General features: G+C 45.1%; 1 protein-coding gene across 14 annotated transcripts in view; it reads right to left on the bottom strand.

The window, feature by feature from the left end:
* The window catches only part of ZNF462 (zinc finger protein 462), a 135828-nt gene extending 120024 nt beyond the window's left edge, over positions 1 to 15804 (bottom strand). For 4 of the 14 annotated variants that reach the window (XR_013759657.1, XM_079113324.1, XM_079113326.1 and 1 more), the window contains exon 1: positions 11691 to 11998. The gene's annotated coding sequence lies outside the window, so the exon portion shown is untranslated. Of the gene's footprint in view, positions 1 to 8898; positions 10399 to 10909; positions 11212 to 11690; positions 11999 to 14808 lie in introns of those variants that run through there. The other 10 variants (XM_079113327.1, XM_079113330.1, XM_079113328.1 and 7 more) reach the window with 8 other exon arrangements.
* Positions 15805 to 16015: the final 211 nt, after the last annotated feature.

Genomic DNA, 16015 nt, shown 5'->3' with positions numbered 1-16015 from the left:
GCCAAGTCAAGATTTTTATCTGCTAATGTATTAGTGCTTTTTCAGTTCATACTTGATGCTAAAACTTAAGAATCTATTTTTCTGCAGAAACTACCACAGGTTATACTGTTCATTCGGGCTCATGGACAAGATAAAATTGCCACAGATCTTCCTACCAAGGTAGGGAAAAGATCATGGGAAGATGGCCGCAGGGGAAGAAGGAATAGGTAGGAGCACTTTGGAAACATCAGATGTTCACTGTTCAGAGCTGCTTCACATAAGATCACTAACACTTACCTGTGCTGGGGTCAATTTTGATAATTGTAGTTGACGTCTAGAAACAGGGTTATGAACATAATTATCATGAAGCGGCAATTGGGCAATCACAACCTAATTAGGCCCACTGACTAGATTATCTTGTTTCCCCCTAATAATCACATAACATTTAACACTTGCTAATTTCAGGACCCATAGGTGATGTTCACTCATTATTAACAAGTTACAGTTACTGGTCAGAAACAGAATGGGTGAGGTCCTCTGAAACACTCAGTCAACATGGGTAGGCATGAACTCCAGGGACAGTTGACACCTGTTCTTAAACACCCCTTCACCTCTCAGTCCCCTCAAATTACTGAGGCAAAGTCATGGAAGAAGATGAAGTAAACAGTGAGAACTTCCACGTAAGCACAAGGGTGCAATTCTGCTTTTTAAAATGCATGCTGCTTTATGTGATCTATAGACTGTGCCTTTTCACAATAACCATGGAATCTATCTTTGAAAATGTGGTTTTCTCTTCTTGTCAAGATAATGGATGAATCCTCTGGAAGGCTTACGTACATGATCTTCACAAGTTTACCTCCTTGCAACATGTTCCAAGGCTGCCTCACCTATGGTGCCCCTCATGTTGGATGTGCTCTCAAACTCAATGTCCTATGCCCTGTTGTCACTACATCCACAAAGACACGTTGACACAATTCACCTCACTTTCTGCAAAGCAGTTCCTAAGGGCAACCTAGGTAGGTTTCTCTTCAATGAATTTGGAAAAAGATTGAAGTTGAAGACTTGTCTGGTGTGAGGGATATTTTAGAAGGCTAGGCACTACTGACAAGGGTCATAGTTTATGACATGACATAGTTTATGACATACATGGGGCTAAATAGAGTCCCCCCCATTCCTCTAAATTAGAAATTCCCCCCGGAGAATCATGTTCACTTTACACCCTTAAGCTATAAAGTTATTTTTTTCCCTCAGTCTTTTTTCCCTTTAAAGTTCTTTCATCTAAGAAAATAAGGGCTTTGCTAAGTTTGGTAGACAATGATATACATGAGGTGAAAATGGATGTAGCCTCCTCTACACATTATAAATAGGACACATTCATCCCCCTATAAAGATTTTGGTTATGGATCTGTCAGGGAACCAGAGATCAACTGAACAGATCCCTAGCACAGTGAAGATTTTATAAACCCACCACTAGTTGCTTCTGGGCTGAAGAATCTAGTAAGCATTTAATGCCCAACCGCTCGTCTTACAGAAGCTACCGTCCCGGATGTCTTAGGGGTATCTGGGCCTGCTCTAACTCTCTCAGAACAGTTTCTTTCTCTTAAGGCTATTTAGTCATTCATGCACAGCAGCTTCCCTACCATTACCATAGCAATTCAGGGAAAGGCAAATTAGACCAAAACTGTCATCAAGTCTCCAGGATCTGCAGAGTACTTAGAGATCACTAAAGGGATGGGGGTGACATTGCTACATTTGCAAAAGAATCTGTCCCACCTTCCACAGATGACCATTAGATAGCAGAGTCAATTTTCAAATGTCTGTGTGGCTTCTGAAAACGTTTTCTGGGCTTATAATAACCAAAGCCAAAGCCAATTTATTTAGCACTGAAACTTTCAAAAGAGACCTAAGTAGAAGAAAAGCAAAACACTTTTTTATTAAAAAAAAAAAAAAAGTGTATCTTTCTGCTATAATAGGTAGGTGCTCTTCTTTAAAAACCATGTGTATAAGTGTTTTGAGTTTGATACAATTTAAAAATATTTATTCTGTAAAGCTTTGTTTTTCCCATCACCTTTTATAACTCTGAAGAACAAAAAGAAGGTGCTCTGCAGTTAAACACACCTTTTGTCAAGCTATTGCAATCAGTTGTATCTCTCTTGTCAACCAATATATTATAATTAATGTTCCATTATGTGTAGATTTCCTTCCAGAACACCAAGGATAAACTCCTGGCAACTGGAGAGATAAACCATCAGGAACATACGCTATTAGCACACTAAGTAATAACCAAGGCCAGGTCCCACCAGCGGAGAGCCAGGACTCTGAAGCAGTCACCATTCATGTGAATCCTGGCTCTCCTACTTCTTAGTCCAATGACCTTGGGGAAATTACTTTACCTCCCTAACCCTTAGTTTCCTCCATCATATGAACAGTCCCTGGTTCATATTAAATGCTAAGCAAACGGTATCTACTATTAATATTAACTGAGTCAATTCAAGAGGGGAACTAGCATTTCTTTGTAGGTCTACGACAGTCCTACTCTATACTGCAGTTGGCAGAATTTTTATGATGGAGCAATCATATTTATCCTCTGTTGTTCTTACCTAATATTAAGCGACAACATTCACTGACAGCAGAAAGGGGTACATTTTTGCAGCTGAACTCTGACATCCCAATGAAAATGGTCTCCATACAGAGCTGTTAAATAAAACTAAGTTTTCAGAGAAGACTATTAAAGAATGAAACCACTGAAGAGAAGTCTGAGTGGTAAGCACTTGTTAAATCGAAACCTTCACGTGATCTGTAGCTGACATCTATCTCTGACCATCTTCAGCCTGCAACTCAGTGTGCAAATTTTACCCCAAATGAAGGACTCCTAGATTAGGACCATGACAGTCTAGGTAGAGTGACTGGTGCTCAGTTGCTGACTAATTGATCATAACACAGAGGGATGATGTAATTAGGGATTAGAAAGGCTAAACATTCTGCACCACAATGGCCTTATTTTGAATTTTAAAATGCTGGGAGTGGACTGACAGACTGGCCTGTGTCGTTTGGCTCAAGCCACTGGCTTAATCCCAAACTGGACACCAGGTAGTAGTCGTGATCCACTCCTTCCCTCTTTGAAATAAGCAGTCTTTGTTCTTTCTTCCAATACCCACAGCATAGGTAGAGAAGCTCTATGGATAACCTTAGAGAGGACTATCACATTTTCTGCCCATTAATAATGCAGCTATTTTCTACTGTGCTCTATTCTCTACCACATTCATTTTCCAGGAAAATCTCCATGTAGGCCTACTTAACCAGCTCCCTCCAAGTTTCCATCTTTCCTTTATCAGAAGGGCTGCATCTGTAACACAGAAGTCATACAAATAGTCTTCCAAGCTCAATTCTATTTTTTACAATAGAAGCTTACCAAAGAATGTGGGTCTGAGCTGGTCTTCATATTTCACATGCAATAGGTACCAAATTACAAGGTCTTTTTCTGCTTGCTTTATTGTTTTCTTAAGAGCAATGCCTTACTTCTTCCTGTAGGCTCTTCCCAGTGGACAGACCTCCTCTATTTAGACTTGTCAATTATTTCCTTGCCTCTCTTCTTCTTTTCCTTCTCATCCAAGCAGTCCCTCCTTCCAGCAAATTTCCACCATATAATTACAGCAATGCTTTAGCCTACTTTTCTGTTAGCTTAACAACCCTGTCTATTTTCTACTTGTGCTGATGCTACTGTTTGCTTTTCTGACGGGCTAATCCATGTATCCTTTCAAGGCCTGACTTCCCCTACCATGATAGCAGCTGGAGCTCTAATTCACAGGTGCCTTCCAAAGCTTTTCATTAGCAACAGAAATGAGATGGTTTAGAAACCCATTTCTTAATCTGCAGGTGAGTATTGGAACCTTTGTGCAGCAAACATCTTTCAAGTATCCCACATTGTGCCTCTGCACAATTATTTTCTGAGTAATAAGTACAATGTTATAGGCACATTTGCAGTGTTAACAGGGAGAATGTTCCCTCAGAGGAAATCAGCTTTGCCCCCCCACCTCTGGCATTTCCCAGCTTGACAGAGAAGCTCTAGGCAGACATGAGCAAACTGAAGAATAATGGCTTTTCCTCCTTACATCTGAATAGGAAAGAGAAGAATCCAAAATTCGAGGGCCTTCGCTTGTGCTCTGGTTCAACTGGCCAGACAAGGGCTTAGGGAGCGGGTTTGGCCTTCCCCAGCTGGGCTCTGTGGCGGATAAGCCTCTCCACAAATCCTAGGCTTAATTACTTCTGACACAGTTGTCCTGCCTGGGCCTCCAGCTCCTTTTGTGCTCCAACCAATCTGAATCCAAAGGTAAGTCTCTGCTTACTTACTTTGGGCAAATGCTTAATTTCCTCCTAAGTGATCCCAAAACTTTTTAATCAAGATCCATTGGTTCCTAGTAGCATTTTCCCCACCTTCCCTTACATGGTCTTTGTTAAAAGACTACTGGAATGCCTAGCAAATAACTTCATGAATTATAAAGTCTTCATCTTCAGGTATTTATTTTTTAACAAGAACCTACGAGCCCTCCCTTTGCCTCAATGAGCAGGTTCTACCTTTTGAATGAAGTTAAGGGTAGATGTGGACAGGCTCACCATAAGTATTTGATTAATACTCCAGAAGCAACATGAAGTGACCTGAACAAGCAAACACATGAAAGCAAGGAAATCAATACCAAAATACCCATGACCTGGCATGCAAAGAGACCTTCCCTCCAAGAATAACTCAAGAAGAAACGGCTCCAGCTAGGAATTAGGAAAGAATGCTTTGAAGACACCCTGTAAACTGCTCACCAGAGGCAAAGACAATGCATTTGGAGGTGACAATACCAGCACCCTCTCCCACCAGAGGGCTCTACCTCTTGTCTTTCCAAGTCCTGGAAAAAGCAACTCCGTGCTGGAGTCACACACCCAGAGACTTGAAAAACCATATGGATGCTTCAGCTGATGAGGACGGGAGGCCTTGGAAAGAAGATAAATTTTATGATAGCATTTCCAAGCAGAAAATGTAAATCCAAATCGCTTCCAATGGACTTCTCATTTATCAGTTGTGCAGTTCTCCAGATAGAAGGTTCAAGGGGACAAAAATTTCAAAAGAGCTTCCTTAGTAAACTGCAAATGCAATCTAAATTCATGAAAATCCATTCTCCTGCATTTGGAAACTTCTCCTGGGTCTTATAAATCCAGGAGACAGTGGAACTTAATGATTGTCTTCTTTCCAATGTCCCTCAACCCCCCCACCCCAAACTTTTTTCTTCTTCCTTCAGCACTGGCATGCAAACCATGCTGTTTTAACTTCTTTCCTGTTCTCCCAGTTCTTCTGGAACATTTTATTTTCGACAGTCAACTCATTTGGAGGAGTGCCACACCGAGGTTCAACTGTTTACAGCGTTAACTGTGTTTCTGCCAGAAGTCCACCTCCAGCACCACCTTCTCCAGTCTGCCTCCTGGAGTATGAATTTATGCATTCGTTTGGAAGAAGCTTAGAAAAATGTGGAAACTTCCAAATATCACTTGTCCTCCTTACAAAATTACTTTTGCTTGTCCAAGAGGAGACATACCTGGAAACCTGTTTCACCCTTCCCTACGGTGCTGTCCCAACGCACATGGCTAAATGTTGCTTGTATTGTTAAAAGTCATTTTAATGATGACTTCATGTGTACCAAGGAAATGGGAAATGGTTAGCCACTGGTCTGCAAGACTGAATTGGACTCCAAGAAGATACATGGAGGGCACATTTTTGAATGAGTACGGAACACTGGAAAATCACCAGTAATTGTTTGAGACTGGATTTCACCCTCTCGGCCATTCATCAGTATTACAAAATGGCATCTCTGAAAGAAGCCAATTTAAATCTGTACCACGTTGCAAAATAGATCCTCAGAGTCCAATTGTGGGCACTTTTGTAAGTTGCAATAGACCCAGACAAATTTCCAAAGAAGGGCATTTGAAAAGCACTTCCAAGTCCTGGACGACGGAACAAGAGAAAAGAACAGGGGAAAGTAAAAGAAAGCACAGCTACAAACCCAGGAGCTAAAGCTTGATTGGAAGTCATAGGAACAAAATCAGTCTCTGGATCTGTGAATGAAACACACTGTGCCCAGCCCTGGGTCCCCGACGTGTTAAATTCAACCAACAAAAATCCACACCCATGTCCCACTAGTGCCTGACTGCAGAGTCTCTCAGGGAGCCTTGGGCCCTGGAAGAACAGCTGTTTCACAACCTCATTATCAAATGCAGTTGGGGTAGTGGAAAGGGCACTGGGCTGGAGTCAGCCGACCTGTGTTCTAGGCCTGGCTTTGTTACAACTGAACTTTCTGACCTTGTACTAGTCACTTCATGTCTTTCTGCCAGTTTCCTCTTCAGTAAAATGAGGGGTGGAGGGAGGATATTTGAAGTATATTATTTCTCTAAGGCATTAAAAAAAAAAAAAAAAACTAGCTTCTAAATTGGAAGTTGCCTGATGGTATTAAATACCTAATATTCCTCATTCACAGTGTTCATGTGGCAATTTTTAAAAGACTTTCATGTTAATTTCTACTTGAGAAATAATATTTTTTGCCTTTTATCCCAAAATCTCCACTTATGCTCACTGCTCCCCAGAGCTCTTCTAGATTACACTAAATGCCCTCCCCCTCCCCTTTCTTTCTTTCTTATTTTTTTAAGCAACCTTCCCCAAACTAAGACTTGTGCTATTAAAAGAGCTTAGAACTTCCCATTTCCTTGCTAGGGCTAAAATTAAACTGTCCATTCCTTAGGGCCCAACATAACATCTGCCAGATGTCTTGGCATATCACACAAGAAGAGGAATTTTCTCTTAGCATTATCTATTCTCTTCTCTGTTTTCTCATAATCAATTAATAGGTCACCAACACCCAGCTAATGTTTTTCTCAAAGCCATCAATTCTCAAAGTATGTTAATCTCACAAGATGCTCATTTTCACAAACACGAGTGCACATACACATACACACAAGCAAAATTAGCTTTCAGTTCACTGGATTTGAGTAACAGACCCTGGAAATACCTTCTCCCCCATTTCTTTTGAATTTCTGTAGTTTCCACATACAGACCATCCAGTTACACATTCACATCAGATCCTTTGCAATCTGTGTTCATTTTTTCTATACTTCTGAATTTGTAACTGGAGCTTTATGAAATAGTATTTCTATTCTCTAGCTGTCAACTTAGAACATTCAACACAGCTTTGTCAATTCTCTATTCCATGACACAGTGAAGTCTGAAAAGGCACATACCATACAAAGAAGATAAGTACGGTTACCTTAACCAAGAAACCTGAACATAAAATAATTCAAGGCAGACTAGACCCTATTAAAATTCCATCACATGTAAAACAGGACTCTGTCCCAAGGCAACTTCACCATTCCCTTCTTTCAAGAAAACTGACCACAAGTACTCTAAAGCCCATTAGTAGAGTGAGATTTTTTTTCCTCCTACTATCTTCCGGAAGACTCATTAGGAAGAACAGATATAGTTTTTTTTTCCCCCTTTAAAAGTTGGCTAACTCCAAAGAGTGGGGGAAAAAATCAAGTCCTCAGGGGATGCAGTCAATGAATTAGATTGATATAGAACCAATATGAGAAATACTGTGGAATGTGAAGATCCAACGAGAATCTCTTGCATGGCAGTGGGGCATAATAGCTCACAAATATTTGTTCAAAATGATTTTCCTTTGTGATGTATAGGTGGTATGGCAAAAATTTGCATAATGAGCCTGGTGAACTTGAAGTCTCAAAAACAAAAAAGATCTTTGAGCTTTGAGAGCAAATGAGTATGCTCGATTTGACACTTATTTCTCTCATGATGGTTTATCCAAAATACTTGTCTCAATCCAAGTTATGTTATGTCTAGAAAATTTCAAGAAATCATGCTTTTAAATATTATGATGCTTGCCATGTTGAGAAAGTACAACAGACAGGGATATGTTTCTCAGGTTACCAGTTAGAACATATTCTTGAACTTCAAAATGCCTAACTTAGAGACCTGATGTTTTTTATCTCTCCAAAAAAGCTCAACTCCAAGACTGTCTACAAAGACACCAAAATACTTGCTCACAAAGTAAAAACTGTGGTGAGTCAAACTGCTGAATTGGCACTTTGTCATTCTTTCTTCCCCACTGAAATAAGTAAATTAACCACTTGTCCTGCTATCAACAATGACTTTAAAAATAAATAAATAAATAAATAAACCATGAATGTTTGCTTTAAGATCAACATATAATGTATTTATGTTTTCATAAGCAAATATAGTTAATTAGATGTGTAATTACTTTCCCAAATAACTGTCTTTATCCATTGCATTTGAATTTCCAAGTTTGAACATGTAGCAACCATATGTGCATTAGTAAATGTAAATATAACGGTGACAACATTCCACTTAACAAAAGTAATGGATAGTATCAAAGGACAACATTCAAAATGAGGAAATTAGGGTATGATTCCAGGTAAGATTTTTTTCAAAGTGCTCTAGGTTTTTAATAAAGAGGCAGAGATCTAAAGAGAAGTATTTTTGAATGAGCACACACATCAAGTGAAAATCATACATCTTCATCTGTACAAACAGGGTTTTACTTCATTGACCATGGACAATTATCAGCTAAAGAACCATGTATTTCTCCTCTCCTTTCACACCCCTCAGAAGAACAATAACCCTCAATTAATGACACAACAGTTTGGTTTGAAAAATGGGATGTTGTCATATACTGCACTGTGCATTCACTGAGTGACACTGTTACCAGCTAGTCAACAGAATATAATTACATCTGGAAACGAAAATCACTTCAATATGCACAAAAATACTGTAGACATAAGGAACTTCACACACAAAAATCTGATACATAATGAGAAAGCAAAGCAAGAGAAAAGCTTGTGCAAGTCGCTCACCAATGTGTTCCTTATTTCTGTTGAAGCTGGTACCTTTCTGTATCTCTCCTCAGTTGAAAGCAAGGTCCAATTAGCCCTCTTAGATTGTATTAATTGGGTCTGAAATTCCTCCAAGTTCCCATTCCACTGTGGAGCCCTCCCTCACGTATCTTCAATAGTCCATCTAAAATTCTTCCAACATCTTCCCTCATCCTCAAGATGGCTACCTTACCTAATGGAAAAGCAACATCTTCATGGTTGGCTTTTTTAAATTCCTGAAGCATTTCAGGATTTAGTTCTTTACTTGGGTCAATTGCATACATTCTTTAGAACTAATCTGTGAAGAGCTCCAAATCAGTGTGTGTGGACTAAGGAAGGACTGGGTTCTTTTTTCAAATCATCCTCACAAAATGTCTTCCTACAACATGAATAAATTCCTCCAATTAAAAAGGTGAAGATACCTGGACATAAGGTTTTCTCAACTGGCATAATTTGTTTCCATAGTGACATTGTTAAGAAGACATACTGATATTCCTGAAGACTTGCAGTCCTTGAGAACACAGAAAAAAACCAGCAGAAGGAAAGGGAAAGAGGGAAACAAAGGAGCTAAAAGAAGGCCTAACATACAAATGGAACAACCTGAAGAGAAATGGAGACCCTGGAGAAGCTGCTGTTAGTCAGTCAGTCTTAAGAGTTCCTCTGAGATCTTGCAGGAATTTTATTTTTTTCCAGAAATCAACCCAAACCAGACAATAAAGTCTTGCAATGCATCCAACATGATGATAACCAAAGCCCACAACTCAAAAAAAATCTCAGCCTGGGGCCACCACCATCTTCACAATGAGGAAATAACATTGCCTGGTGACTTTAAGGAGAGCTGGAGAAGCTTAAAGTTGTGAGAAGACCTCAGTGGAAATGTTTCAGGTTTTGCCTCGCCTCTCCTGAAGAAGGTCAAAACCCTTCAGGTCCACTCAAAAGGAGAAAAAAAATTCCAAAAGTTTACTTTAAAAGGGAAACAAACGTCTCAATAACTTGTGAAAGCACTCCTCTGGTGGGAGAAAAACCTGAGGAACCCTTTAAAAGCCCTCATTTCCTTGCATAATGAATAGACGGTGAGGAACCACCACCAGGTTTCCCTCTGGAGAGCGAGGAGGAGGAGGCAGGCAAGCCTCCTCCTCCAGCCATCACCAACAGAGCTTCAAAATGGAGACATCCATAATTTCATAAACACTTCTCATCTCAGCTTTGTCTCCTGGAAACCCGCTCTCCTCCATTTTCTGATGGAGTTACAACATGACACGGCTTACCTGACTCAGTTCCCAGCTCTCAACCAAACTAGTCACTTCCTCCAAAAACCTGCAAGCAACCTCCAGAAACAAAACCAAAGCACACCAAACAGCCAACACAGGCACTCAGAGCCGCCGGGAGCCCTGGAGAAAGCCCCAACTGGTTGGTCTTCCCCCATCCCAGTCGCGTGCTTAAAAATGAAACTTTTTTTTTTTTTTTTTTTTTTTTTTTGGTGGGGTTGGGGAGGAATATAAAAGGAACTCCAGGCGGCCTCCCTCCCTCCCTCCCTCCCTCCCTGTAGGTTAGAAGCTACAATGAAAAGAAAATGAGGGTTCCTTCAGGAATGGTGAACAGCCTGGAGAATGAACGTGAGAAGGAGCTTTGTGTTTTGGAGTCTGGACTGGAACCAAAGCAGACAGCTTGCAAATGGAGGACAGGGAGATAAAGAAAGGGAAAGAGAGGGGCTGCTCCAATGGGGGGCGGCTGCGGCTTCCCCTCGTGCCTGGAAGGAGGGCAGACCCCTGGGAACCGCACCAGGAGTGAGACGCCCCCCCAGGCCCCTGCCTGCCTTTCTCCCCGCCTCAGAGGAGAGCCAAGCGTGTGTAATGGCTTCTCCTCTCCAGAAACCGTTGTCCTCCTCCACCAGACGCTTCTGAACCCCCAGCCTGGAGACAGCTCCTCAGCTGCTCCTCAACCTGCGCCCCCCGCCCGGCCCGGGCCCCCGGGTCCTCGCCTCTGTCCTCACCAGCAGCAGCAGCAGCAGCAGCAGCAGCAGCAGCAGCAGCCACCCCGACACATCCCGACCCCGCATCCCAACTTCGGAGAGACAGAGAGAGAGCCAAATACCTGAGGAAGAGGGGGGTGCCAATCCGCACGGCTTTGCCATCGGGCGGGGGACAGGCAGACAGGGGGAAGGAAGGAGAGGGACAGAGAAAGAAAGAGGTCAACCCGCTCAGGTCGGGGCCGCTCGCTCGGAGCGCTCGCTCCTCTGACCCTCGCTCGCTCCCTCTGGCTCGGGCTCAGGTCTCCTGCCTCCCGCCCCCCGCCCCCCGCTCCGTCCCTACTCCTGTCCCCACACTCGGAGCATCCGTCCTGAGCCTCCAGCTCCCTTCTCACTCATCTTTCATTTTCTCTTCTCTTCATAGAACTACACGAAATTAATTAAGCCACAGCGCTGCGCTCCCCCCACCCCGGCAGAAGGAGCAGCCAGCAGGAAAAGCACAGCCACCTCCACCGCCACCACCACCACCTTCTCCTCCTCTTCCTCCTCCTCCTCCTCTTCCTCCCTGGCTTCTCCTCCTCCTCTTCCTCCTCCCCCTCCAGCTCTCCCTCCTCCCCCTCCTCCTCCTCGCTCTCGCTTCTTCTCCTCTTCCAGCAGCCAGTCCATGCAGGGGACTTCCTCTCCTCCCCGCTCCGCCAACCCTCCTTGGCCGAATGAATGAGCGCGTTTGTGCCTCCACCGCCCGGCGCTCTCCTCTCCCAGCACTCGGACCACCCGGAGGTGGTGGTTAATTGCAGTAACTTACAGAAGAAGCGTCCCGGCGCCGGGAGGTGCTTCGGTTCTCCAGCCCCACCGCCTCCTTATCCTCTTTCTCTTTCTCCTCTTCCTGCTCGGGTTATTGTTGTGGAAGTTGTTTGGGAGTCTCATGTGCTTCTGCCGGGTCTCAGCAATGGAGGATCGCCATCTTCCCTGCCTTCCTCGGCTCCTCAGACTCGCTGCAGCTGCAGATGACCTGAGATATCCGTCTCTCTCTCCCTCTCCCTCTCTCCCTCCCTCCCTCTCCCTCTCACTCTCTCCCCTCACTCTGCTCTTCTCTCTCCTCTCCTCCCTCTCCCTCGCGCTCTCTCTCTCTCTCCCTCCCTCTGTGTCTCTCTCTGAATAATGAGCAACCAGAGGGAGAGAGAAAGCAAGACAGAAAGAGAGAAGGAAGACAATCTTCTCCTGCCACACAAAACGCCGGAGCACCAGGGGGTGCGCGAAGCCTTTCTAATAACAACAACAACGTGCAGGAGAGAGGAAGGGGAAAAAGAAAGAAAGAAATGAGGAAAGGGCTGGGGGGAACGGGGGGAAGAATTCTCCAAGAGCTGGAGAAGCGCAGAAGGAGAAGCTGGAGGAGATGCTGAGGCTGCGGCTGCTGTCCCCCCTCCCCCCCTGCTGAACCCCAGAAGGAGGCAAGGTGGTTGCAAAGTTAAGGCTGGGACATTGTCTTTGTCACTCAGAGCAACACAGAGCCAGGCCAGTGAGATGCAAGAGGAGGAGGTGGCGGCGGCGGAGGAGGAGGTGGTGGTGGTGGTGGTGCTGCTGGTGGTGGTGGAGGAGGAGGAGGAAGAGGAGGAGAAGGAGGCAAAGGAGGAGGAGAAGGGGAAGAGGGAGATGAGATGAATAAAGACCTGCGGAGAAGGCGGTGCGAGGAGCGCGGCCGCCGGCCCTAGGCTTGCGCGCTCGGGTCCCGGAGGCGCCCTGCAGCCCCGGCCGGCAGAGGAAGCCCCCAGTGAGGACCCTGCCCTGCTGCTGCTCATAGCGCTCCCACCATCAGCCCTGCCCGAGGCACCGAGCCCGGGCCCCAGAGCGTCCCTCACACGCATCCATCTAGAGGCCAATCTTTGCAAAGAACATACATGGAGAACTGGAGGTTGCAAGTCTAAACCCAGATCAACCACGTGGGGCTTTTTAATTCCTTTCCAGTTTGCGGTGTGAGTATCTCCAGTGAGAAGCTCAAGTTGTCCATTGCTGGCACGTATTTTGAAGTCTTCTCCCCCGGAATAAAGGCTTAGTGTGCGTTTTATTTATTTCTGATAGGGATAGGGTGGGGGGAGAAGGGAGGGAAAGAACCCATCATCCTGAGCCTCGGAACCACCGCTTTCTTTTCCTAACTTGTGAAATGTTTTGACGGCGCACCGAAAGGGGGGGGGGGGGGCCTACTTAAATAACTTTACACCTTCCAGCCCCGCGTTGTTTGCACTTTCTGGCTGATCATCTAAAGGCTTGGAAAGTAACAATCAGCGCTCCTAATGATAAGGTGTCATGGTGTTGAAGACAAGAGAGCCAAGATGAAGCTTTCACACCTTGAATTTTTATTTAGTGTAATTTCCCCCCGAATCGTTCTGAACTATCTCTTTTTGCAAAGGAGTGGGTTTCCACCTCCTTTCTCCCGGGTCGAATGTCTCCTAAAGCTTTAATTTGACCGGGGGCGGGGGGTGTGAGGGGGACTACAGTATCAAAAAATCAATGCAGCAAGTCAGGAGCAATTGAAGTTCAAGGGCATGGGCTGGTGGTACCATTTCTATTTCTCAGCTCCTCGAGTTGGACATCAACAGCCTCGGGAGAGAGAAACACGCAGCGCGCGGGGCAGAGACCTTAATTAAAGTTTCTTTTGTCCGCGTCTGAATTGGGGGATGTTGCTGGATTCCATTGCATTGAGGAGCGCGCATCCGGTGAAAGCGCGGTGTTGAGGCTCCTGGGCAAGACCGTCCTCCTTAACATTCGCCCCCTCCCCGCCCCGCCAAACGGTCGGGGCAGAAACACCCGTAAATCCATACAATAAAGGGGGAGGCGGAGACGCGCGCGGAGTTGGTTCCCATCGGATAGCGGGGTTGCACGAGCAGATCTAAATCGTCATTTTCCAAGATTTTCCGATTGTATATTCCAGGGCAGATTCTCACCCTGAGGCACGATTTCACCCCCTTCCAGTCAACACTTCCTGCCCTTTTCTCCTCCCACTCACATTGAAAAGCTCCGGAGCCCTAAAAGGGTGTTGATGGCGGGGGGTGATAAATAAATAAATAAATGACACTACGCGTGCGGTGGAGAAGAAAGGAGGGGGAGGAAAGGCGAGGAGAGGGAAGAGAAAAGTAGGGAGAGGAGAACAAGGAGGCGAAAGGACACGGGCGAAAGGGAAACGGGAGTCAAAGAAAGAGAAGAGAAAGAAGAAAGGAGAGGAAGACGGTGAGGCTGCTCCGCACGAAATGAGCCTGGCTTTGTGCAGAATTGGAAGGACTCCCCTTTTCAGGTGCCCGGAGGGACCTGGGGAAGTCCTTCTGCCCTGAGCTCCTCCCCGCCGGGACCCCAGGGGTGTCTGAGCTCTGGTCGCCGCTCCCCCATAAATTCCTCGTGGCAACAAGGGGAAGCGCGCCAGGTCTCCGCCGTCCCTTCAGCGTCCCGGCTGATAATTTACCTCTTTGTCTTTAATAAAAAGCTGACTTTTTCTGTCAAGCTCTGCACCGAGAAAATAACAATCGTATTTCAGGCTGAAAGCTCCTATGTCTGCGGGGGTTTGGAGGATGCGATAAAATCTTCATCGACGTGAAGGTACCTTCTGGGTTGGCTTGGGTCGGAAGTGCTAAGATGGGGGCCGCCCTTCCCCCGGGGCGTAGGAACCAGGCGGTGGGGAGGGAGGAAGACGCGACGAGGTCAGAGGAAACCTCGGGTTTCCAAGGCTCCTGGGGCACCAAAGGGCTTTCCGCAGTCGGGGAATAAGCCCTGGGGAGGAGCCTTTCGCGAGAAGGCGAGCGCGCCCCAACACGCCTCAGACCTCGTAAACCCACTTGGCAAAGACCGGGGAAGCCGCTGGCGGACCGACTGCGGTGAACTCAAGAAATTAACCTGCGCTACAATTAAACGGGCTGCCGCCCTTTCAGACTCACCTCGAGCGACCGAGATAGAGAGAGCTCCCGAACCGGCCGCGGGAGGACCTGGCTCCACCCTCCCGTCCCAGAAGAAGAGGACAAAAAGGGGAGATGGACTTGGAGATGGCCCCGCCCTTCAAACGCTCCAATCCTTGGAAACCAAACCTCCTCTCCAAGCTTCCACGTCTAGAAGGGACAAAGACAGCGAGGAGGTCCGGAGGCTGATGGGGAGATGGTGGCTTTCGGGCTTCTGGTGTGGGTGCCCTGGGGAAAGGGCACAATGGCTAAGTTTCCATCCCAAATAGGGCACCACGGGATAATCTTTAGAAGATAAGCTCGATCTTCTGCCTTAGAAGCAAAATGACTCCTCAAAACTGTGAAGCAAACTATTGCAAAACTCCCGCGTAGCCCTGCTTTTTGAATGTGGCAAGGCTAAAATTTCAATTGATGCTTCCACACACATATTATTTTCGACTTTTAGAAACCATAAGTGCCTTAACCGGCCAAATGAAATAACTGAAAGAAATTAAACATAAGGAGAGTGGGCTTTTGGTTGTTGGCTTTTATTTGGGGCAGGCAGTTTCTCAAATGATGGGAAAGTAATTGGATAAATGAAAGATGGGACGGAAAGCGCTGTGGCCGAAGGTTTCAGTGAAAACCTTAATAAACTTGGCACTTAAGTAACCGTAATTATGCTTTGCCATTAGCAGACCATTTAGATAAGCAGGAGAAAGTTCACACCTCCTGCTATTTCATTCCCCAAGAATATTCACAAAGATAATGCAAGCCTAGTTGGTGGGTTATCTTCTCCATCAGGAGAATCGATGTTCACATTTTTTAATTAAAATGAAAAACTCAGGTTTTATACACAGCCAACAATGTGAAGGAAGTCTCACGGGGACATGTTGACTCCTTGAAATCTACCATTTGCCTCTGTACCCCATGTCATTATCCCCCAGAGTCATATGGGATTTCAAGTCTTTATTAATGTTCCAGGGAATAAAAATATGTTGGAAATCTGGATTTTTTTTCTCCCTTATCATGGGTGACTGGCATACAGACTCTTCATAAAGAGAAATTATGGCTCATCCAAAGAGTGACTTTATGAGCACTAATAGAATAATAAATCTTACAATTTTAGTTCAAGAAACAGTGAAGTCCTATAATCAGATTGACCCATGCAAATATGATCCATTTACTTGCCCAACACCAGCAGGTTAGGGAT

The sequence above is a fragment of the Sciurus vulgaris genome (genome assembly GCF_902686455.1).
Source record: "Sciurus vulgaris genome assembly, chromosome: 15".
Taxonomy (NCBI): domain Eukaryota; kingdom Metazoa; phylum Chordata; class Mammalia; order Rodentia; family Sciuridae; genus Sciurus; species Sciurus vulgaris.
This window is presented reverse-complemented; position numbering and strand designations above follow the sequence as displayed.